Genomic DNA, 24,838 nt, shown 5'->3' with positions numbered 1-24,838 from the left:
CAGGAAAAGGAGAGGTGGCACAAACCAGTTAAGAGCTCACCTCTCTCGGGTAGGCTCTTAGTGCCTGAATAAGGGGAAGGAAAAACATTTGCTCTTGCGGGCTCACGCGTTTCCACCTCCTCTTAATTTGACCTAAACGCAGGGGCTACGAGTTCGCCCAGCTGTGCCGGAGCAGGAGCGACCCAGACGTATCAGCTGCGAGCGAACAGAGCACTTTCGCCGTGGACAAGCGAGATGGGCGAGGAAGATCGGGAGTAGAAGACCAGAAAAACAGAGGACGCACGGTGCGAAGGAGACAGAAAGCGTGGCTGACAAAATTCAGACGAGAAGGATGGCGGAAGGAAGAGCAAAAAGGGCTCAAGAATTCTCAGAATGGGCGAGAAAAGCAGAGAAATAATATGGGGCACAATGGGTGCTGGAGATAATGCAGAAGGAAGAAAGGGCGAAGGCAACGTCACCTTTGCTGTTCATAGAGCCCAGCAGCAGCGAAGGAGAAGACGAGGTACCGCAAGGACAGAAGAGGGGGAGAGTGGAGTCGAAGAGATCGGAGAAACAGACCGAGGCACCTACCAAGAGGAAGAAAAAAGATAAAAACAAAGGTACTGTGAATAATAATGTGGGGAATAAAATCATAAAAATGTTAAAGAATTGCGCCACGGTTTTGGGTAAGTCGCCCAGAGCCAATGGCAAGAAGAGCAGACGGGAGAAGGGATCCAGGTAGGAGCGGCAGGGGAGTTCCTCAACTGAAGCAAGCAGAGATGATGAAGAAAGGGACCATCTAAAAGCTTGGGTAAAATGGAGAGGAGTGGTGAGCAGGGAGAAACAGAGAGGGGGGGCAGGGGCAGAACCCAGGGAAACCCCGGTCCCAGCGCCACAAGGGGCACCAGTAGTCCCAGCGCCACAAGGGGCACCAATAGTCCCGGCACCACAAGGTGCACCGGTAGGGCCAAACACAGGGGGGGCACCGCAAGGACCCAACCCACAACCGGGGGTGCCAACGGGGGCACCAGGGGCAACAGTGTCAGGGGACCCACCACCGGGGGCAGCACCACCGGGGGCAGCGGCAGAAAGTGGGGGGCCACTCAAGACAAAATATGGCAGGCCAACCATGGGTAAAGATGCACAGGGCAGGTCAATGAAGGCAATGGCTTGGTACATAAATGACAAAGTAAAGGAGAAAATATGGAGGAAGGAATATATATTTTCACATTGTTAGATTGTCAAAAGAGGGAGATGAATGTGGCCCAAGAGGACATTAAGGACGAGAAAAGCTTACTAAAAAAGGGGCCAGTGGTAAGGAATTTTGACAACTGGATGGCGGCCTTCACCATAATGTCTACAATTATATTACGAAAATTCCCGGAAGATGGGGTAGCATTAGTGGCGTATCAGCAGAGGGTGCTGAAGGTACACGCGGCATTTGGGGGCGACGCATGGCTGGAGCATGATCACAAGTTCAGAAAGGAGATGGACTGCTTTCCGGATATGGGTTGGGATGAAGTAAATTTTAATCTCTACATATTTAATGTGCTGAAGGAGAAATGGGATTCCAAGGAGCGAAGCGCAGGGGGGCAGCAGAGAAGGCAATATTGGCAGAATGATTACAAAGGGGATTATAGATACAATAACAGAAGGTACGAATCCAGCTATGACAGAAATAGAGACCAGAGTTTTCGGAGCAAAAATTATGGGTCACAGAGAGGGTGGCAGAGCAGCCTGCCCCCAACAATGCAGGGGGGGCAGTGGGAGCACGGGAACAGCACGAGCAGAACCAGGACAATGTCGGAATTTTGAGAAGGGGGTACCCTGTAGCTGGGGATGGAAGTGCAAGTTCAGCCACAAGTGCGAGAGATGTAAGGGTGACCACAGCAGCTCCAAGTGCACAAGGGCCGCAGCTCCAAGCGGCAGAAGCGAAGAGACATAGAAATAAGAGCTGGGGCGGGAAGGGGGCCACGCCAGTAAAAATTGAGAGGATGGGAGGGTGGCTCCAGAAATACCCAGACCAAGAAACGGCAGATGAGATCAGACAAGGCTTTAGAGAAGGTTTTAACATCCCGTTTACCAGGCAGGGAGCGCAAGGCATTCCTAGGAACCTGAAGTCGGCAACCGAGAACAGAGATATAGTGACCAGTAAGATCTGGAAAGAGGTAGAACTTGGGAGGGTGGAGGGCCCCTTTACAGCCTTACCATTCGAAGAATTTATATGCGCTCCACTGGGGCAGGTGCCGAAAAAAGACAAAGGGGAATACAGGCTGATACACCACCTATCCTACCTCCCCGGGGGCCTCGGTGAACGACGGCATCGCCCAGAGCGAGGCGACAGTATCATATTCAGACTTCGAGGAGGCAGTAGAACTGGTCAGGAAAACCGGAAAAGGGGCATGCATGGCGAAAGCAGACATTACATCTGCATTCCGCCTGTTTCCAGTCAACAGCAGATCTCAAAGATGGTTATGTATGCATTGGGAGGGGGATTACTTCATCGACAAATGTATCCCGATGGGGTGCGACATCTCATGTGCATATTTTGAGAGGGTAAGTTAAATTTTGCAATGGGCGGTAACAGAAGAGATGAGGGAGTCCATGATGGTACATTACCTGGACGATTTTATATTCGTTGGGCCCATAGGTTCAAAGATATGCAAGGCAACCTTGGATAAATTCGTGGAATAACAAGCGAGTGGGGTTTGCCACTGGCGGAGGAGAAAACGAGGGGCCCAAAGCAGATTATCCAATTCCTAAGGAATAGAAATTGACTCAAACAAAGGAAGGTGCCGGATCCCGGATGACAAGGTGACTGATCTGCTGAAGACAATAAAGGAACTACAAGGAAGAAACAAAGTGACAGTGAGAGAATTGCAAGCGCTGGCAGGAAAGCTGAACTTCGCAGGAAGAGTCATACCACAGGGGAGGGTGTTCCAGAGAAGTATTGAGCTGAAAACGAGAGGGGCTACAATGGGGCACCACAGAGTCAGGCTAGGGGGAGGAATCGAGAGAGATCGGGAAGTGTGGGCAGAATTGCTGAAATACTTCAAAGGGTCAGTGATATGGCGCTCACCGGTAAATGAGGAAGGGAAAAGGGTGTTGTTCACCGATGTAGCAGGTGGCCTTGGTTTTGGAGCAATACTGGGGAAACAGTGGGGTGCAGGCAAGTGGCCAAAAACATGGCAGGTGGCGGAATGGACAAAAAACATAACGCTGGTGGAGCTCTTCCCTATATGGGTTGCGTTATGCGCATGGGGGGAAGAGCTAGGAAACAAGGAGTTGGCAGTATGGTCGGATAACATGGCAGTGGTGCACGTGTGAAATAAAGGAAGTGTGAGTTGGAATTAATGCGGGCAATCACCCTGGAAAGCCTAAAAATGAATATGTGCAGAAGGGCGAGGCACATCGCTGGGGAAGCAAACATGGTGGCTGATGCAATCTCTCGCTTTCAGTGGGAAAAATTCAGGGTGCTGAGGCCGGATGCCGACAAGGAAAGAACGCCCACGCCGCGGAAGGCATGGGTCCCGTTGGAGGCACTGGAAAGGAAAGCACGCTTGGCTACAAGGTCGACTCAAAAGAAGTGGGAGAAGAACGGAGAAAGGAACGGGTCATTGACAAACTGACCAGCAACGCCCTAACTTACAAAACGGGTAAGCAGTACGAAAAGCATGTAAAAGATGTGTTGGTGGAAACAGTCGTAAAAAAGGTGGAAAAATTTCAATTGAAAAAAATGTGTGAATTTCTCGAAGGGGTGTTGCGTGTTTGTGCGTGTTGGTTGAAACAGGTGTAAAAGAGGTGAGGGAAAAAAAATAATAATAAAATTTCAATTGAAAAAATGTGTGAATTTCCCGAAGGGGCATTTGCTAAAGGGAAAAAGAAAAGCTGGGCGGCGGTGCATCTAGCGGCGCTGGCAGATACCACAAAAGTGGCGGGCATACCGGACCCAACCGACAGCGCTAGAATAAAATATGCTATGAGAGGATGGGCTAAATTAGAGGGGAAGAAACCAGATAACAGAAGGCCGGGGAGCTTTGGGAAGTTGATAATTCTGTTAAAAGTGTTACGAGATACATGCAGCAGCACGGACGAAACCGCGCGGTTCAGGGCAGCATTTTGAGCTGGCATATTACGGGGCTTTCAGGGTAGGGGAGCTGGTGGCCAGCAATACGGCGGCTGGAGACGGCCTGGCATGGAGGGATGTGGGATGTTAGTATAGGAAACAAGGGGATGTCTATAATGCTAAAGAAAGCTAAAACAGACCAAACGGGGGAAAGCAATAGACCTCAATTGCATCAGAGAGAAGGACCACTGTCCCAGATGCATCACTCAAGAATCCCTAGACCTCCGACCGGAGGTCGACGGGCAGCTATTAATACATAGGGACGGAAGCGATTACATCCTGGTGGGGCCTCCCGGGGATGCACTGGGAGGACATTCACAACAGGCTGTCGACCTGATAGATTTCAGGGACCCCCCCCCCCCAAGTACCTGGTTATACATCTTGGAGGGAACAACCTGGTGAGCACAAATATGGGTAAATTACAGAGGAACATTTGCGAGTCGCTGCATAGCATAGCCCGCAGTTGGGGGGAAAGCCGAGATTTTTATGTCAGAAATAATACCAAGAAGGGTCTGGTATGGGGCACAGACGAGGCACGCAATCGAAATATCCAGAAAGAAACTAAATAAATCAGTAGAAAAGTACTACAAGAGCACAGGGCTGCACTTCATAAAACATGGTCTACACCGGAACAATCCGGACATGTTTCACCAGGATGGGGTACACCTATCAAGGAAGGGGAGGGGGGGGTTTTCGACAACATTTTTAGGGCCCTCCAAGAACGGGGTTGTAGATAGGGTGCTTTTGGGGGGGACCTGAACGGGCGTGAGGAACACCCGCTCAGGTGTGGCGGCATGTGCCCAGGAACGAAGGCCCAGGGATAACAAGGACTTAGGAGGAGCCTTGGGCAACTTCGGGTCTTCACACAAGGTGCCCAAAAGCATATGGCAGTGTATTGATTTTTGTTGTGTTGTATTTTCTGTAAGAAAATAAAATGCCTACGGCCTACAACTTTTCCATAAACTTAATTGGTCTGTGATTTATTATTTAGGTAGGGATCTGGTAAGAAGAGCAAAGCGAGCCCACACTACTCAGCCTATGCCGATAGAGGGTCTGGGAGTTTAGGCACGGGGTGGGGGGAAACGGCGCGAAAGCAGTGGGGAGGGGCGGACGGCGCCACAAGAAACAAAAGCCAAGGAAAGGACAGGAAACAGCACCTGGGGAAGGTGCGAAATATAACAGCAAGGGGCCAGGGGGAAACCCGGCCCCCAAGAAGGAACAAAAGGCCTGGGGTGTATAAGCCAGGAAAAGGAGAGGCGGCACAAACCAGGTAAAGAGCTCACCTCTCCCGGGTAGGCTCTTAGTGCCTGGATAAGGGGAAGGAAAAACGTTTGCCACCCAACCCACCCTACAAGAATAACGGATGAAGAAGGGAGCAGGCAGGAGCTGGAACGCTGAGTACTCTTTCGGTACACGGTCCAAAAAAGAAGGAGCAGGCAGAAGTGGGAACGCCGAGTACTCTTTCGATACACGGTCCAAAGCATGTCGTAGGCGGCATGTGCCCAGGAACGAAGGCCCAGGGATAACAAGGACTCAGGAGGAGCTTTGGGCAACTTCGGGACTGGACATAAGGTGCCCAAAAGCATATGGCAGTGTATTGATTTTTGTTGTGTTGTATTTTCTGTAAGAAAATAAAATGCCTACGGCCTACAACTTTTCCATAAACACAATTGGTCTGTGTTTTATTATTTAGGTAGGGATCTGGTAAGAGGAGCAAAGCGAGCCCACACTACTCAGCCTAGTTCCTATGGTGCACTGTTCTTCCTTTGTTATACGGCAGATTCCATTTTGTCTGTTGCAACTCGAAATGCTCGCACATTTCTTTCCGATTCTGCAGTGGTTTCTCACTGCGGATCCTCACGAAACTGCAGTCATCTTGTTCCTTGCATCTTCCCACAAAGATAGCATCAATTGTACCACGGTAACACTGGCTGCAACCACAGTGCACGACAGGATATTCTGCAACCTCAGTGCATGACAGGATATTGTAGGATCAGCAGGAGACAAGCAAAGACGCGTCCTACACCATGGCTCCCTAGCCACGCCCCCGCTCTAGGGGTCATTTGTGTGTAGGAGATTTTGGTTCAGGCTTTTCCCCAGACAGAGCTTAAAGTGGGCAGGATAACCTCAGTCGTGTAAGCATTGAGCTGCAGAAGATTTCTTGCATTTAGTCTTTAGCGCCCACCAAGCAGCCCCCCAACTTACGGAACTGATCTACGATCCTCCACCCTAATGTAAATGGCATGACTTCCTCAATAGCAGGAACTCGCTTTCGATTCACATCATAAAGACTCAGTTCTGTTTACCTTCTGGGCTGGAATATTTGTTGGTGCATCCTGATTCGAAATGCCAAAATCCCTGTGCCCGGGGCAGAGGTGGAGTGTCCTACATGGCACTGAGGGAAAGTAGAGTCCACAACATGGGGTTTTTAAATCGAGTCGGTCTGTGAGTAGCACTAGAGTGGTAGTAGAGTGCCATATAGGTTGAGTGGAGCCAGTGGCTTCAATGTTGGGGCAGGGTAAAGATCAGATTGGGTGTGGTGTTGCACCCTAACTCCCACAGGATTGGTAACGGTTCCATTCTATAAGGGTACAGGTAGGGGGTGGTGGCCTGTTAATCACTACTTTGGTTTGAGTTCCACTGAGGCGGGAGGAACTCTGCCACAGTGCGCTGAGTTTAAGTATTGTTCTTGTTGTGGATCCCATTAGAATGCAGGCACCTGCCTGAGAGTCTGTGTTACAGGTAGTGCATGTGTTTGGGGCCCTTGCATGGCTGTTCAGAGGCGTTTTCCTTTATAGAGCACACTCGGTTTACATTGTTTTGACAGTTATCTAATTAATGCAAATCTTTGAGGTTTTCCGTGGCCATGCATCCAGCCCCTTTTCCCACTTTGGATTCTGGGACTTGTAGTCCCACCGCCTGGCAATTTGAAATTTAAGAAAAATACAAGTCCCAGAATTCAAAGCAAAAACAGGACTGAGTGGCCTTCTCACGGGAAACGTGAGATGTCTGAATAATGGGTTCTGCACTCCTTAAATTTTGTGTGCATATTATTTTTAAATACCACCACGCTCTCTTTTTGTAGAGGCTTCCCTCCGCCCCGTAGCTTCACTCTAACGCTGTGAAGAACCCTCATTGTCTCCGCAGCATTCCATGAAGTGTGGATGTCACAGAGGGTTGGGTGTGTCACAGTGGCCTCCCAGTAATCCTCAAGGAAACCACATCAGAAGGCCAAGCACAGCTGCTTCCGTTCCGTTCAGTGGCGGGACATGCCTGATGAAGGCTACCATTGTGTGTCCCCAAACGCGAAGATCTGCACTCGTGCCCTGGAGAATTTCACCGGGAAACACCTGGGATTTGATGTTACTGACTCACATACACTTTGACTGAGCACGTTTTGGTCATTTCTGTGTCCTACCAAAATACATTTCCCAAAACGTATTTGTGTACCGGGCCCTTCTGCTGTTCTGTTCTGCAGGTAGGTACCGTAAGGTTTAGAAAGCATATTTTTGTCCCTCTAATTCTTACTTTTTTAATTAAAATGTATCTTATGTTGATGCTTGAAGGTCTTGTGCCATGTATGGTCCTAATGTTGCACTATGCTTAATGGCTAAAGTTTCAATTTTTGAAAAAGGTGCCTTCAAAGGTTTGTTGCAGACTTCACTAAGCATCAGCCAGTACGGAATGCTTAGGAAGATAGTTTCTCGATAGAATAATTTAGTGTTGTGTTTAGAAGCGGCAAAGCAGTGTGTTTCAAAGGGTTGTATACTAATTGACCTTTTCACAATTGACCTTGGGAGAATTGAACTAATTTAGAAGGTCAATTAGGACATATATGCGGGGGGAAATCCCCTGCAACCCTCCACCCAATCCAAAATCCTCCGCAAACCCCCACCCAATCGCCTTATATAATTTATAATCCAAAACCAACCCAATACATATATAAAATAACTAAAATAATATGAAGGTCAATTGTGCAGAAGGCAATTGGGGTAATACCGTTTCAAGGTGGGCTTCCTGAGACAAGGATTATGATATGATATGATATTTATAACGCGCTTAATACCCAGAGGTTTCTAAGCGCGGACCCGGGGATTGAACCTGTGTTGCTCGTGTCGTTTTGCTTCCAAAGCAAGCATGTTGCCCCTGAGCTATCCTATATAGTTTACTTTATTCCTAGCCTCTCTGAGTTACTCATTTTCTCAGTATTTCCAACCACTGTTTGTTTTCTCCCAATCATTGACAATTCTCAGTCCTTGTCAGGCTCGCATATTTTCAGGCTTCTCAGCACCCCTCTCCTTAACACGGCACTCACGCTCCAGGGATGTTTCAGACTTCCAGCCACCACTAGGCACTCTGTAAGGTTTCTCCTTACCCCACTCAGCCTCTAAGCAATTTCTAAAACTTTGCAACAGCGCTAAGGTTCAGACAGCTGTGTGACACGTCCTTCTCTGGCTTCTGACAATGATATCGTTTGTCTTCAGCAATTCTGCTCTGTTTCTGCCTCCCTATTGAGCACCGATAGGTAGAATGGATCCATACCCTTTCTTTCAGGTCTGGTTGACTCTGAAAGTATTAGCTCTGTCCCTTTTTAGTTTTGACTTGGGTGGCGCTGGTGCTCCACCTATAAGCCAAAACTATTTCATTACATTGCAGCTAGGGAGAAATGGCATATGAGGAGGGATACAAAGCTTGAAGGTGTTAGGTTATTTACCCAACTGTTGACTGCCATGGCCATGCTAATCCCTATGGTCCTTCTCACCCACTCCCTGCCACTCGCTGGCCAAAACACATCCTCCTGGGAATATCTTTGAGCTGTGTATACCAAGCCTTACCATCACACTCTGCGCTCAAAGTGCCTGCTACTGTTATTTTTTAAAGAAGACGTCTGAGAATTGGACTTAATCGGAGCTGTAAACACACTACTGGTGTAATCCAAATGTCTTAACCAGGTCTGCTTTCAGCCACTCTGTTTATGAGCACTATGCATGTCCTTCACTGAAGTCCTGTTAAAAACAAGCATTGGCAAAGTCAATAGTGTCTGATTGTGTATATGTATTAGGCATTTGCCAGGCCCTGTTCGAACATGCCCTGGTACTCTCACCATTTTGCAGCTGCTACCATCAATGGCCAGTTATTACCACCATGGCAGTGCCTGGCAAATGATTTTCCCTTGCCTACACAAAACCCAAAAGGTTGGCATTGTCAATGTTTGTTTCATTATGGCTCTGCATATTGGTTCCAGTCACATGAATAGAGAAAGCCTGGTGACAATTGTTTGTAAATCTTATTTTTTGTGTCTGGTAGAGCCCCCACATTTAGCTTCTACTTGCTGCAGTGAAAGGGTTGCTGAAACACTATTTTTGTAGGTATCTCACGGTTTCCCCTTCTGGCCTTATGGGTGCTTTGTCACAAGTTAACAAGAATTGCACCCACTCATCCTTGTGACCACTATGCTTCAGCCGCAGGCACCTCATGTGCAGCAATTCTGTGCTCTTAAGCAGGGTTTCACATTTCAACTTCAACGCTACTAGTCAGGCATAGAAATTCACTCGCCTGCTCAATTTTCCACACGTACACTGCATGGCATTTCTTACTGGCCAAAGGTCAATTATCACACGCTAATGGCTAATAGAGCACATTTGGAGGCCTGCTCTTAGGTAATCCTTGATGAGTGTGAGGAATTCGATTATCCGCACAGTGGGTGTGCGCTCGCCTCAGCTTTTTTTAAATGAAATTGAATGATGGTAGATCAACGTCCGTAAATGTGTGGGGCTAATCTGCACACATTTTCCTATTCTCACTGCATGACATACACAGACCTGTGTACTCTGGATGGGCACAGCCTACAGGCATAGTCTTCCCGGTCATATTTAGTTGAGATCTGACAGGTGAAGTACACAATGCATCTCCAGAAGGTGGAGGGCCAAACTTTCCCCCTGCCATGGCCAGCTTAAGTAACTAACAAAGGCTCCATGGATCCGCCCTGTCCTTTTTGTTGAGCCCTGTAGCTGGTGGCAGCATTTGCATACTAATCGGAGTTTAATTTAAACAGGCCCACATGGGCCCTGGCTGCAGACGCTACCAAAGGAGACAGGAAAACCAAACAACCTTGCATTTGCACTGTGTTAACTAGAACCCAGCTCCTGCCATTAATGAAATGTCATGTCTGGGACTGCGTATTTACAGTAGTTATACCTGAAGGAGGATCCCATTCAGAAGGTATGAGAATGTGGTTTGGCGGAGCGAGAGAGTCTGGTCTTGCCACAGCTTCAAGGGAGGCCTGCCACTTTAATCAGGAACCACAGACAGACCACCAGATAGACAATTTGATTGACAACAGACAGGAAGGTTGGTAGGACTTAGTACATGTTTTCACTCCTTTACCATTTGTGTTGCAAAGCACTCTGGTTATGACCTCACACATGCAGGAGATATTTGGGGGGGGGACCAGGATTGGTTCATTAAGGTAGGCTTAGCCTACACCAATCCCTGTGGTCCATTTGACTTTAAAAGAGGGCCAAGCCCCTCTTTTGGCAGATGAGGCTTCACCAGAAGCAGAAGGAAGAATTCACCATTGGACCTTGGCTGAAGGTACATTCTGCCTTAAATCTTCCACCAGTGAAGGAAGGCCAGGACCTCCAAGAGGGAAGCAAGATCCCTCCGCAAAAACATCTCCCAGGGAACAGAGGGAGATAAAAAATCCAGAGGACTCTCCACCCGCTCCAGAACCGGTACTCAGCTAGGACACAGCATGCCCTGCTAGACTCTGCAGCAAGCTTCCTAGGTAGGTAGTGTCAGAGAGCTTCTGTACCCCAAACCAAGGACAAGGCAACAGTCCCCTCAGCTTTGGGCTGTATGGCCTTAAAGGACGAGACAAGCCCAGTGAAGAAGCTAGGAGGAGTGTATCGACGAGCATCTACCGATGTCTGCCTTAAAGTACATTTTCGAGCCCCTCGAGCTGCCACAGACTGCCCCGCTGATGGTTGTTACACCACAGCCACTGAAGACGCCCGAGCCGCCTCGACCAGTGCTTCAGAACTGTCGACCAGCACTGAGACACCGATTCCTGACCCTGAGCGACCGTGTAGCCAACCTGTTCGGATCCCTTCTGGTGCACTAGAGGTGTGGCGCTGATTGACGGTTAAGAAACTGATATTCATCCCTGTACCACTGTTGCCCCTGAAGTTGATTCATCACAGTGAGCCATTTTTGACAAACTCTAAACCACATGGTTTATGGAGCAGTTTAAGGATTGCAGGCATTAGGTGAAAATGCCTTCTGACGCCTCTGCCTAAAATAGTGTGTTCAAGTTAATTATGGCCATATAGCACCCTATTTCCAAATAATGTTTGTTACAGGAGCAGAGAAATAGTTCTCAGATCAGTGCAATCATATAATGTGACCCTTCATGCACCGAAGTCTAATTAAAAAACGAACAAAGTTGTTAAAACATGCTGAATAATGAAATAAAATGGGAGCTTTACAAATACGAGAGGGTGGGTGGGCGTTCATTGGAGTGGTCTAAAGTTATTGTAGTGTCTTCTGTGTCGTGCTATATTCATGGAACCTTAATGAACGTGATGTGTGTTAGACTGTGGTGAATGGAATGTACGGGCGTGCAGTGTGACGGTTGGTGGTTGATGAGGGTGCACTGAAGACCAATGGTGTTATCGAATAAAGGATAGAAACCTACCTTTACGTTTTGGAACTGGTCTTTCTCAGTGCAGAGAGAGCACCACAATTTGGTGATGAGGGTCACCAGTGGTCTGGACCCTCTGCGCAATAGCAATCCGCTGTGTGCTCCGGAATTGGTGCTGGAGGTTGTCCTCACTCCTGACGAGTTCCTGTCCCTCTTTGTGATGGAGACACTATCCGCCCGTAAGCAATTAGTGTGCTGGGGCAGTGCCTTTGGATGAATTCTGGCAGCCTGCTAGTGCTTGAGCTACGGGAGGCTCATGCATCTCCTTGGTAACGTCTTCTGTGCCATGGCTGGACATTAAAGGAATGGCCCTATAGACGTGGCATGGTGTGCACCAGGACGTATCACTCAAGGAACCAAAGGATTTAGAGGAAAGGACCTCATAACGTTGGAGAATGGGTAGGCCCTTGTTGTATGCCTAATGATTCTCCCTTTCGGCACAGCGATTATTATTTCCTTCTCCTCTTCGTGTCAGTTCTGGAAATAAATAATGAACGGATAAAGGAAATTGTTGAAAGGCGATTGTTTTACAGTCGCGCAAGGGGTGACACTGTGTTGGAGATTGACTATTGCTACAAGTGTCATTTAAGTTTGTAATTACCAGGATGAGTATGCTGGTGACTCATTATGCAGGGTACTACGGTTCATCCGCCGGAGAGTTTAGTCCCCAGTCCTGGTAAAGCGTTCATCCAATGGTCTGAATGGAGGGAATATTGATGGAACTATATCAAGACAGAAGACCATGACGGTCTGACCACAGAAAAAAGATTGCTTCTCCTGGACAAGAGAATGAGGAACCTTTGGGGTGGGTATTCCTTTGGTTGGACCTCAGCGCCTTTGAATATCTTTTTGTGTGAATTGTATTAATGGTCACATGGAATAGTAACAACGGAGTACTAGGTTCCTCTACTCCGTTAAGTTGAAAGACAAAAATTTGGCAGTTACTTAAGCATTGAGCCCATGCACCCTACGTCTTTCTGAGAGTGAAGAAATCACATAACTCCTTTCCCCGTTTCCCAATGTAGTTTTTAGAAGTTTTTATTATTAAAACAGTGCCCTCTGTGATAAAACGTGTTTCGACAGGTTCTCCGTCTTTCTCAAAGCAGGGCTTATTGTTTTAGCAAGTTCACAAAGTCAAAAATATATTTATGTAATTTTCAAAAAGTCATTACACAAACAAGAACAATCCGTTCAAAGAAAGTGGCCATTGAGGGAGGGGAAAAGGGTAGGAGTGTTTAGGAATGAGAGAAAAAAACATCAAAAAGAAAGGAAATGATAAAATATGAAAAATGAAAAACTTATTAGTTACTTAGGTATGTATTTTGAACATTGTAGACATTCATCAATCACTCTTTTCTTATTTTGCTAAGTTTGCATTTACTTGACCATTTTGATAATAAAAGATTCGTATGGTATTAGGGTTAAAGAGCTTACCCAATGTTACTTGTTCTCGTTTTAATCTCTGTCTTGTATTGCAAGTCACGGGTTAAATCCCAAGCTAATTGAGAAAATACATAAGAGTGATAAGTACAAACGTGTCCTGTTCGTGCAACAATCCCATTCTAACTTTGAATTTATCTTACGTTATAAACGATGTGCGCTAGAATCTGCAGATTTGGTTGGTTTACTCCTAGAATCATATTTGGGTCCTTTAACAATTCCCCGAACCAAATTACATCCAGATTGATGTTGAGAAAAAACCCAAAACACTCGCTACGTTTTTTGTAATGCTCCCATGGAGTCATTCAATGTTCAATATATTTCAGAATTTCTTTTTTTGTAACTATTGGCATCGCTAGTAGAGCACGAGCAGAATCACGTGCTTCATCGTTTGTTTATAAAAGTTTGCCTGGGAAGCCCCTCATGGACGCTTACCTTCTGTTCTCGTTCTCGTACGAATATGTTCTAGTTCGCTCCGCGTCCCTGCCAGTTTCTGTTCTATACATACAGCTGTTGTTTAGCAACCTGATCCAACTTCCTGTTTCTTTAGCGGCGGCCATACTTTGGGCTCAGTTCCTAATTAGTATGTAAAAGTGTGTATTGTCAATTAGTCATGTTTTTGTGTTTGCCTCACATCAGTGTATTCGCTGTACATTGTTGAGACCTGATTGGGCTTAACAAAAATTAAAATAAAAATAGATATGAAATGATACTTAAGACAGAGTCATGCCGTGTCATGTCATCGATTATTCTCATTAACCTTTGTTTACAAATTTGGCGGCCATGTTTTAAGCAACATAGTCAAATGTGTTGTGTACTGTTATAATCTTTCTAGTATCGTTCTTATTGAAAGTTTATTAGCTAGATTTAATTTTTACTATATTTGACTTCTGATAGAGTAATAATTGTACTAAATTTGCATATTTAGATGCCTCTACTCTAGATGCTATCATGCGTATTGTAGCCTACCTTTGATGCCCAAATCTAGATGTTGCCCTGTGCTTTTTAGCTTAACTGTAATGCCCTGTGATGCCTCTATTCTAGATGCTGTCATGCGTATTGTAGCCTACCTTTGATGCCCAAATCTAGATGTTGCCCTGTGCTTTTTAGCTTAACTGTAATGCCTTGTGATGCCTCTATTCTAGATGCTGTCATGCGTATTGTAGCCTACCTTTGATGCCCAAATCTAGATGTTGCCCTGTGCTTTTTAGCTTAACTGCAATGCCTTGTGATGCCTCTAATCTAGATGCTGTCATGCGTATTGTAGCCTACCTTTGATGCCCAAATCTAGATGTTGCCCTGTGCTTATTATCTTAACTGCAATGCCTTGTGATGCCTCTATTCTAGATGCTGTCATGTGTATTGTAGCCTACCTTTGATGCCCAAATCTAGATGTTGCCCTGTGCTTTTTAGTTTAACTGTAATGCCTTGTGATGCCTCTAATCTAGATGCTGTCATGCGTATTGTAGCCTACCTTTGATGCCCAAATCTAGATGTTGCCCTGTGCTTTTTAGTTTAACTGCAATGCCCTGTGATGCCGCTAATCCAGATGCTGCCTTATGTATTATAGCCTACCTTTGATGCCCAAATCTAGATGTTGCCCTGTGCTTTTTAGTTTATCTGTAATGCCCTGTGATGCCGCTAATCCAGATGCTGCCTTATGTTTTATAGCCTACCTTTGATGCCCAAATCTAGATGTTGCCCTGTGCTTTTTAGTTTAATTGTGATACCCTGTGATGCCCCATTGAAGCACATAGGCATGCTAGCCCTGATTAAGACTGCCAAACTTTGGTGCTAAAGCATCAGGATAATTGTATCTCAGTCCCTACTAGATCAGTCTAATATACCTGCCATTGTGTCCTTTCGCCCAACATGCGCACTCTCCAGACCTGCCTCCCATATACATCCTGGTCCCTAGCCTGGACCATTCTAACCATCACCTCATTAATGGCCCTCACCAACCCTACCCCTTGCAATCTGCAAGACAGAAACCTGCGACTTAGAGCGAGGTTGCCACGATTTTATGACATCAAAAATAAAAGAACCAGTCCACCAATCCCCACACGCACCTCTACTGCCATTAACTCTAACTTCCTAGCCTCTGCGACGGTAAATCGTCCTGAACCACAAGGTGGTCCCGAACCACAAGGTGACGCATATCACAAACAGAGAAGACCCAATCACCATAGTCCCAGACTGGCCAAAGATACCATTACAACTACCTCATTATCAGGAGCCCTTATTAATGCTAGGTCCCTTATAGCACACAATACTGAAATGGCTGACCTACTGGCTATGGACAACTTAGATATCCTCTCTGTTTCTGAAACCTGGCTCCATGATGCAGCTGGCCCTGCCCTCATGACTGCCATCCCGGACAATTATAATATCCTAAGAGTCGACCGGCCTAACACTAGAGGAGGCGGCCTGGCCATCATAACTAAAACACAGCTAGCTGCTAGACTCACCCCACACCTAGCAATCGCATTGTGTGAACTCCTCTCAGCTAAAATACCGATATCCAACAATAGCACACTAACGATGCTTTTAGTGTACAGACCACCAGGCCCACTAGGCAACTTTGAGGAAGACCTATCTAGTCTCCTCACTAATAGCATTAAAGACTCCACCCAACTCCTTTTACTAGGTGACTTTAACCTAGGCTTTAATGACGTTGAGGACAAACAAGCCCAATCTATCCAATCCATTTTAGTCAATCATGACATTATTCAAAAAGTCCTGGCTCCTACACATATAAAAGGACGCACACTAGATTGGATAGCTAACCATAACTGTGACATTACCATTTCTAGTATTCTACCTCAAATATGGACGGACCACTATCTTATATGCTTTACAGCCAGCATAGAGCCTTTCAAACCTAACAAGAATAAAATAGCACCCCCTATGCCAACGAGAAGCAAAAAAGAAATCACGGCTGAAAAACTACTCCCACTTCTCCTACCAGCTCTCATTGCCTGCTCCAGTGAATCCAACCCTAGCGAGTTAGTTGAGTCCTTCAACAGCTCCATGGCCAAAGCTCTAGATTTGATTGCCCCTATCAAATTCCACAAAAGTAAACGTGAAGCTCACCTTAATTCATGGTTCACCCCCCAACTCAAAGAAATGCGCATCCAAAAATGCAAACTCCAAGCTATCTGGAGACATACTCCTTCTGCTGACAATAAAACCACACTTGTCAACTTCGCCAATAGATACAAGAAGGAAATAATTCAAACTAAAAAAGACGCATTCAACGAAAGAATCAGTAAAGCCAACTCGAATTCCAAAGAACTCTTCACTATTCTCCGGGAATTGGAAAACCCAATTGCCCCTACAGACAATGTCCCCAAGGACAAATCTTGGTGCACCAGCATCCAAAATGCCCTAGCAAATAAAATCACAACCCTTCAATCTAAAATTGCTAAGAAAAAAGCCTCCTTGAGCCCTAGTGTAACTCACACCACCCCACTGAAAGAGATACCTAGCACTTCCACCCAAAGCAACTGTAAACCCTTCAGATTTACCAACATCTCTATATTGGAAACTGAAAAGTTTATTCTATCCCTTAAACCATCGAACTGCCAAGGCGACAGTTGCCCTGCGCAAATCATCAAGGATGCAGCCAGAGATCTAGCACCCTTCACGAGTACTGTACCCACAAACCTTAAAGAATCTTGGGTACTGCCCCTACTTAAAAACAGACACTTGACCCAGCAATCCCCACGAACTACAGGCCCATCACTACGGTCCCATTTCTCCTTAAAATGACAGAGTAGCCTACCTCCATATCCAAAACTATCTGGAGTCACACCAACTATTAGGTTCACGACAAGTTGAAGGATAAAGGTAGTACAGCTATTGTCCTCCTCCTTGACCTATCAGCGGCCTTTGACCTGGTGGACCATGCAGTATTATGCAACCACTTAGCGTCTGCCACCCATTTCTCAAGTGAAGCTATAGCATGGGTACAATCCTTCCTAGCTAACCACACGATGAGTGTTCTCCCCTGTAGCTGCACAATGTATAATATCTTTACTAAGCCACTCTTCGACAAACTTGACAGATAAGGGGTAACTTATACCAACTATGCGGACGATACGCAGATTCTCATACCACTATCAGGTAACTTGGTCGAAGACACAGCTCTAGTAAACAAAATTTACCTCCGTATTCAGGCATGGATGGCCACCCATGGCCACTGCCTAAATGACGACAAAACAGAGATACTGATCTTGGGCTCCGACTCTAACCTAAAAAAACGTAGTCCCAACTATCGCAATTTCAACATAGATGGTAACACAATCAAGGTGGCATCTGAGGTAAAAACACTAGGTTTTTACCTTGATTCCACTCTTTCTCTCAAGAAACAAGTAAACACCTTGGCATCCTCTACAGCGTACACCTGTAAATTAATCAGGACCTGCAGACCATACCTCTCCAAAACTAACTGCATCACGCTAGCCAACGCACTAGTAATGTCGAAATTGGATTATTGCAATGCCCTCTATGCAGGAGCTAATAAAACTATCATAAATAAAATGCAAATCCTTCAAAACAACACTCTTAGAGCAGCCCTTGACATACCCCGTAGAGCACATATTTCCAACATCAGGAAAGACCACCACTGGCTAAAAATTTGCGACAGAGTCCTTCTCAAGACACTATCTCTCACCCATAAAGGGCTCAACAACACAGCGCCCCCTCCATCTCGGCCAGATTGTCCAGAAAATCGTCCAGCCACCACACTAGGGCTTCTAACCACTTCCTGCTAGAAACCCCTAGATTTAGACGGTCTAAAGCGGGCGGAGTAAGCTTCCCTGTCAGAGCTGCCCAGGCTTGGAATGCACTGCCCACTGCATTGAGAGCCAACTTACCCTACCCCAGCTTTAGACGCAAGGTAAAAAACTGGCTGTGGTCCAACAACAACTAATCTTCACTACCTAAATGCCATGTTACCTCTGAAACCCAGCTCTAAGACTATTTTTTTGCTTTTACCTTTCTACCTTTTGTATATTTGTACTCTCTACACTGTAACATGCTAGTTCTCAGTTCAACTGTTTGTATTGACATATATGCACTATACTGAAATGCTTCTTATCACATGTATGTAACCTAAGCTTAAGTATCCTTGTACCTGCTGCGCCCGGCTACCCCTGGGTTTTGTGCGCATTATCAAATAATAAACATAAACATAAACATATGGTGTTTGAATGAGTAAAACGTGGCAAGAAAGGGTGCCAGTTTGTACTTCACTGAAAAAATCTGTGGAGGTCATTTAATCTTAACACTCATGCTCGCTGTTGCCCCTTAGGTGTCTCCTAACACCCCATTCCATACATCGCCATTTGTAATACATATCATCAAGTCACAAGAAAGAGGCCATTTCCTTGTCAGAGTTCAGGCCCCTCTCTACTGAACGAAATTTGCATATTCATTTTGCTTCTTGTCTGAGCTTCATTTCCTGATCTCCACCTCTTGGTCCTAATAGCACTCGCTTCAGACCTACGAACCTCAGCATTCTTTTGTCATTTAACTGGTGATTCTTTTGCCAGTGTTTGGCCAGTGGAAAGTTTATATTCTGACTTCCAATACTAGATAGGTGTTCTCTTATTCTTATTCTTAGTTGTCTAATCGTGCTACCTATGTAAACTACATACAAGTAGTTGCCTGCACTGACAGACGTTGAAGCTGGAAATTTGGATGAGCATGAAAGGACCATCAAACAGACAAATACTATGCTCCAGAGACTAAATTTGCAATGAAGAGGTTTAATTTTTACACTAGAGCCCAAAAGGAAGATGAAACTATTGAACAATGTGTTGTCCCTAGCAAATTTAGTTCTGACATGTTGATTTGGATCTGGCATAATGACGGAAGAACTAATTAGGGACCAGATAATAATCCATGCTAAAGATTATGCTATCCAAGAACAACTGTGTTTGCGTGGTGACCCATCCTTGCAGGAAGCTATAGCTATAGCGAAGAAAACTGAGCACACGCAGTTGTGCCCGAAAAGACATGAACATTAAAAAGAAAGAAGTACAGCGGACTAAGTCTGAGAGCAGAGAAGGGGAGGATGTGGCAAAAACATGTGTCAGCGTAGTAAAGACGAAGGAGCCTAAGTCACATGTGGATAAAGACGAGTCCAAGGTGAAGAGTAACAGCTGAAGTCTAAAGAACGTATGCAAATGGAAAAAAGGGATTTTACAAAAACTAAGGTAAAGACAAAGATAAGTGTTTCAGGTGTGCCAGAACGTGAATTCCAGATATTGTCCTGTGATGGCGCAGGTATTTGCCTCGTGCAAGATATGGGGAAACTATGTGATAGTCGGTAGAAATAAGAAAGGAGTGTCAGTTTTACAAGAAGAATCAGACTTGGAGGAGGAGAGTGGTGGTGGTGGTTCAGGAAAGCAGGGGAGAAAAGTGCAATCAAACTTTGAAATGCAAGAGTTGTGAAATGGTGGTGGTTGAAGATTGATATTATTGGTTGGATAAAGAATGAGGTCCAATTTAAAGGCAGAGTGGCAGCAGTAAAATCTGCAATGTTAAAAAGGGTGTGAACGTGCTGTGTTGGAGAGACCAGGCGGCTTTACAAATAAGGATAGACCCTTTGCAGAGGTGTTCCAATCTGGGTTGGGTTTATTCAAAGGATAGTGCCACAGGATCATATTGAAACCTGATTCAATTCCATTTGTTCAGGCGAAAGCAAGACCAATACCTTTCTCTCATGTGGACAAGGTTGAAGAAGAGTTGAACAGGTTGGAAAAGGATAAGGTGATCGAGAGGATTGAGTCGTCTTAATGGGTCAGTCCCATAGTGGTTCAGTTGAAGAAAAATGGCAAGTTGAGTATTTGTGTCGACTTGAGGAATTTAAATGAGAACATATAGGTGGACATGTTTCTGTTTCAAATAATAGCTGAAATGTTGTATTGCATACAGGGTGCAAATGTTTTCACAACGTTTGACCTCTCGAGTGCATACCACCAGATTAGATTGACAGAAGAGTGCATGAATTTGACAGCGGTTGTGACACCATCGGAATGTATCGTTATCGGAGGATGCCCTTTGAGTTGGCGGCGGCTGTGTTCCATAGGGCCATGACACAACAACGGACATTGGTTTACCAAGGTGCTATCCTAATATTTGGGAAGGGCGTGGAAGAGCATGATTGTAGGTTGAGGATGGTGTTGTGCAGATTGAACGACAGAGGTTTGAAAGTGGAGAGGAGCAAATGCAAGTTTAGGGATAAGAAAGTGGAGTACTTTGGGCATTTGGTGACTAGAAAGGGATATAGGCCCAGGGTGCGTGCCATGAATGCCATAAAAGATATACCAGACCCCACAAGAGGAAGTAAGGTCATTTTTGGGGTTGGTCGGATATTACAGCAAATTTGTGAAGAATTTTGCAAGTTTGACTGAACCAATTAGGAGTTTGTTAAAGAAGGATAACACATTGTGCCGGAGTGCGCGAGGGCCATGAAACCAGTAAAAGAAGGTATTTGAGATGCAGTGGACATAGTAGTGGGTGAGGCTAGAAAACAAACTAAAATTATGGTTGATGTGAGTGGCATTGGTTTGGGGGCCGTGTTGTCACAGGGGGTTGAAGGGCAAACGAAAGTGGTGTGCCATGCATAAAGGGCGGTAACAAGCATTGAATCTAGGTATTCAGTGATAGAGAATTGTTGGCTTGTGTGTGGGGCGTTAACTACTTCCGAAAGTACATCTGGGGTAATAAATTCACAATATGCACAGACCACAAGCCATTGGTAGAGTTATGGTTGATAAAAGGGCTGTGTAGAGCGATGCCGAGGCTAAGCATCATACGCCAGGATTATGATTTTGAGGTTACTTATGTTCCTGGCGGGAACAACAGGGTAGGGTGGCAGATTTTTTCTATTCAAGGTAAGGGACAGCAGAGGAGATCGATGAGGAAGTGGTGGCTGTGGTGTTGCATCCCAGAAAGGTGGGTGGAAGATAAGTGATGATGAGGTTTTGAGTGCGTCATGAGTTGCATGGTTAGTGGATGGCCATCGAATAGTGAGCTGGGAGAAGACGTTTTGCAGTTTTCAGGAAGTTGGGGGTGAATGCTCAGTGAAAGAGGGTTTGTTAGTCAACGGAGACAAGTTGATTCAGCAAGAGAAAATAAAGGATGAATTGATTGAAAGAGCACATCAAGGTCACTCTGGATATACAGGAACCAAGCAGAATATCAGGGGCAAGTATTGGTGTCCCGGAATGGATTTAAAGTAGAGAGGTTTGTGAGGAGGAGTTGTCCATGTCAAAATTCTGAAGAGTTACAAGGTCAAAAAGTCAGAAGTAGTTGTGATGCAAAGACCTGAGGAGGCCTAAGAACAATTGGGGGTGGACATCATAGGGCCGTACAATGTGTTGAAAGCAGAGATAAGGTTCCTCATTGTGGTGGTTGATTATTGATCCAAATGGGTAGAAGCAGTGCGAAAGGGAGACACTGGTGAAGTTATAACGTTTTTTTTTGCAGATTGTTTGGACAGAGGGGTATCCCAGGAAGATAATCAGTAACAATGGGGTGCAATTCAGAAGTGTGGAGATGATGCGATATGCCCAGAGTTAGGGTATTGAATGGAGATTTTTGGGGAATTATCCCCCGAACAAATGGGTTTAAAGAGAGGCACAAAAAGGTATTGGTAGAGACAATAGAGCAAGCCATCATAAACAACTTGGCCATAGAAGGGTACGGAGAAGTCACTGCTCGTGGTTATGAGAGGGAGAGAACCCAACACAGGTTGAATCCGGCTTGGGTAAATAAATTGAAGGAGGCTGGGTGCAGAAGTTCTAGTGTCAGAGAACATGGTTTTGTGAGAGGTTGAAGGTTGCGATTTGAGTCTGGGGATTGGGTAAGCATCAAAAAGGGAGTTGTAACACACAAAGTTTAACATGTTATGATCCTGTCAAGATAAGGTGTTATCTAATGCTGCAAAGGTTGAAGATGGTTCAGTCTGGAATGTGGATAGGTTGAGCAAATGGAATTGGGACGGTGTGAAGGGAAATGTGCCGAGAAAGGTGGATACTTCTCGGAGTTGGCTGGAAGAAGATTGTGAGGTAGTAAGTAGGGGCTTTGATGTGGCCAGCAGAGATGGTCAAACTGCGGGTGTTGATATGGTCCATGAGCAACGTGTGAGTGTTGATGATGTTGGAGAACCGAGCAGTGTCGGGAGAAGATTGAGGATACCCCCCCCCCATGTGAACCAAGGAGTATGTGATGGGTTCACTTCATATTGGAATGTAATGTTAGTTTAAACATTTCTATGTGTTCTCATTTTTCAAGCGTTCAAAGTTAGTTCTATTTATTTTTTATCTGTTTTCACATTCGTTTTCATGGGGTTGTTGGTTGTGTTCAGTTTTGGTGGGAGGGGTGTGTGTTGTATCTTCTTTGTTGGCACTATACTCATGAAACCTTAATGTGTGTTAGAATGTGGTGTAAGGAATGTAAAGGCGATCAAAGTGATGGTTGGTGGTTGATGAGGGAGGCAAGAGGGAGCTGTGGTTTTATTGAATAAAGGCTTGAAACGTACCTTTATGTTTCGGCACTTCTTCTTCTCTGTGTGGGGAGTGCACCACGGTTATACATTATTTGAGATCCATATTATGACATGGGAATGCATTCAAATGGTTGTCCTCAACAAGCAATAGGGGAAAATTGACACATTTCTGTCTTGGCAGGACTCTGCCTAACACTAGATTTTTCCAATGTATTAGTGCTAAGGAAGATTCTCCTGTCAGTGTGCAGGGCTGGAAGTCCTCCTTCTAAACCTAGGCACTCAACACTTCTTGAAGCTCCCTTATTGGTAGCTGTGGATGAGAGGTCGGGGTCCTGAGATAGACCCCAATTCAGGGTTGCATAGTACTACTTTGAGTAAAGGATTGACCTCACATGCTTAATCTACTTTATATCTCTATAAAAGAATTAAGGGCGTTGACGCAGGGTACAGGAAGAATGTTGAGTGACACTCTAAGAGACTTCGTTATTTACAGACCACAAGGTTAGTTTTTTCTGCAGGGCGGGTGCAGGTTTGGTCACTCGAAGATTCACCTGCAGACTTGGTTGTAAAATCTGTTGAACCTGTGAACCATGATTCCACTGACAGGAGTTCCTGGAGTCAAGGTGACGACAGAGCCACAGAAGAGTGTTTGTCCGTGCTGGGTGTGATAAGGTCCTTTCAGTCCAATCACTTGATTCCATTCATGAAAACTTTGGCGATCACCCAATCTGTGGGGAAAGGGAAGGCCATCACATTCAAAATTTGTAGGTTTCTTACAGGATGTTGCTCAGATGTTGTCTTGAATTCAGGGGACATTCTCAAACTTGTCATGTCAGGCATTGCCAATAGAAACATCTGTAGAAACTATTCATGGGACTATTTACCGGATCAGGACTGGGGTTTCTAATTATGGTCAGCCCTGGGGTACTGCAGGCTGTGACCCAATAGAACAAACAAAGAGGGCCACAATCAGAGGAGACCACACAGCCACCTGTGTCATGTGACGCAGACATGGAAAATTGGGTGCTCTGGAGAACTCCAACCCTGTGAGAGGTCTGGTCTCTCAGGGGCGCAATCAATATGGACATCCTCAACGAGGCATCTGATGAAGGCCCATCTGTGAAGAATCAGTTAAACCATATCAGAGAAAATCTAAAATACTTAGGGCCTTGCGCAAGAAGTGCAGGATGACTTTCAGCCTCACAATGAACCTGTATATAGTGTGCACAATAAAACGACTCTCTGAGAATAGATGTTTTAACCAAATAGGCGCTGCACGTTTTATTCACCACAAAATTATGGAAAGCAGAATGTGCCCATACAGATTTGAGCCTTTGGCATTCAGGTTCTAACACAAAACTCTGCACAAGGTCATTTTAGCTGCCTACTGAGATTTCAGCCTGTGCCTCTGGTCACTCAATGAGCTACGTAGTAGCGGCCACAATCCACTGGGATTACTTTTCTGGCACTGGAATATGTGACCTTTATTGCATACCATTCCTTTGTACTGGGATTGGAATCTGTGATCTGCAGAGAAGAAACAGATATCCATGGCAAGTACATGAACCCACAACCCTACCTTTGACCAGCAGATTAGTTAATCTCTTGTACAGATACATTAACCCACTGAGCTATCTTATTGGGATTTAGACAAATGGGCGCAGGGTTAAAAGCTGGTCTCTGCAGGAACTACATTTAGCAGATGTTGAGTATTTGTATGGCTAGTATTTCACTCGTACGTGACATACCGATCTAATTCCTTCATTTATACAACCCCTCCCCTCACAATTCAGGACAAAGACAGTGAGGTATTAAAAAACCGAAATGTATATGAGTTCCGTTTCAAACAACTTGATCTACAGCAGACCACTACAATAAGGTATTTAGAAAATTATACAAAACAAAATGTTACCTGCCTATATGAATCTCACTATTATAAGTTCACAAAGGCATAACATTTCAATCACCAAGTCTTCCTCTAAATATTATGATACTCTAAAAGACACTATGCATTCGAACATTCTACTTGGCATTGGCTTGTTTACAACTCATTACTAAAACCATTTCACAT

General features: G+C 45.3%; 1 protein-coding gene across 5 annotated transcripts in view; it reads left to right on the top strand.

Annotated features, from left to right (window-relative positions):
* Nucleotides 1-24,838, top strand: part of MVB12B (multivesicular body subunit 12B) — a 786,673-nt gene that overhangs the window by 109,235 nt on the left and 652,600 nt on the right. The window contains exon 1 of one of the 5 annotated variants that reach the window (XM_069609393.1): nucleotides 576-599. The exons of 3 other annotated variants lie outside the window; for them this stretch is intronic. The gene's annotated coding sequence lies outside the window, so the exon portion shown is untranslated. Of the gene's footprint in view, nucleotides 1-575; nucleotides 600-7,338; nucleotides 7,584-24,838 lie in introns of those variants that run through there. One more of the 5 variants, XM_069609392.1, reaches the window with a different exon arrangement.

The sequence above is a fragment of the Ambystoma mexicanum genome, chromosome 8, assembly GCF_040938575.1.
Source record: "Ambystoma mexicanum isolate Mex_15411 chromosome 8, UKY_AmexF1_1, whole genome shotgun sequence".
In the NCBI taxonomy this organism is placed as follows: domain Eukaryota; kingdom Metazoa; phylum Chordata; class Amphibia; order Caudata; family Ambystomatidae; genus Ambystoma; species Ambystoma mexicanum.
The sequence above is the reverse complement of the archived record's forward strand: the minus strand, read 5'-3'. Positions and strand labels throughout refer to the sequence as shown.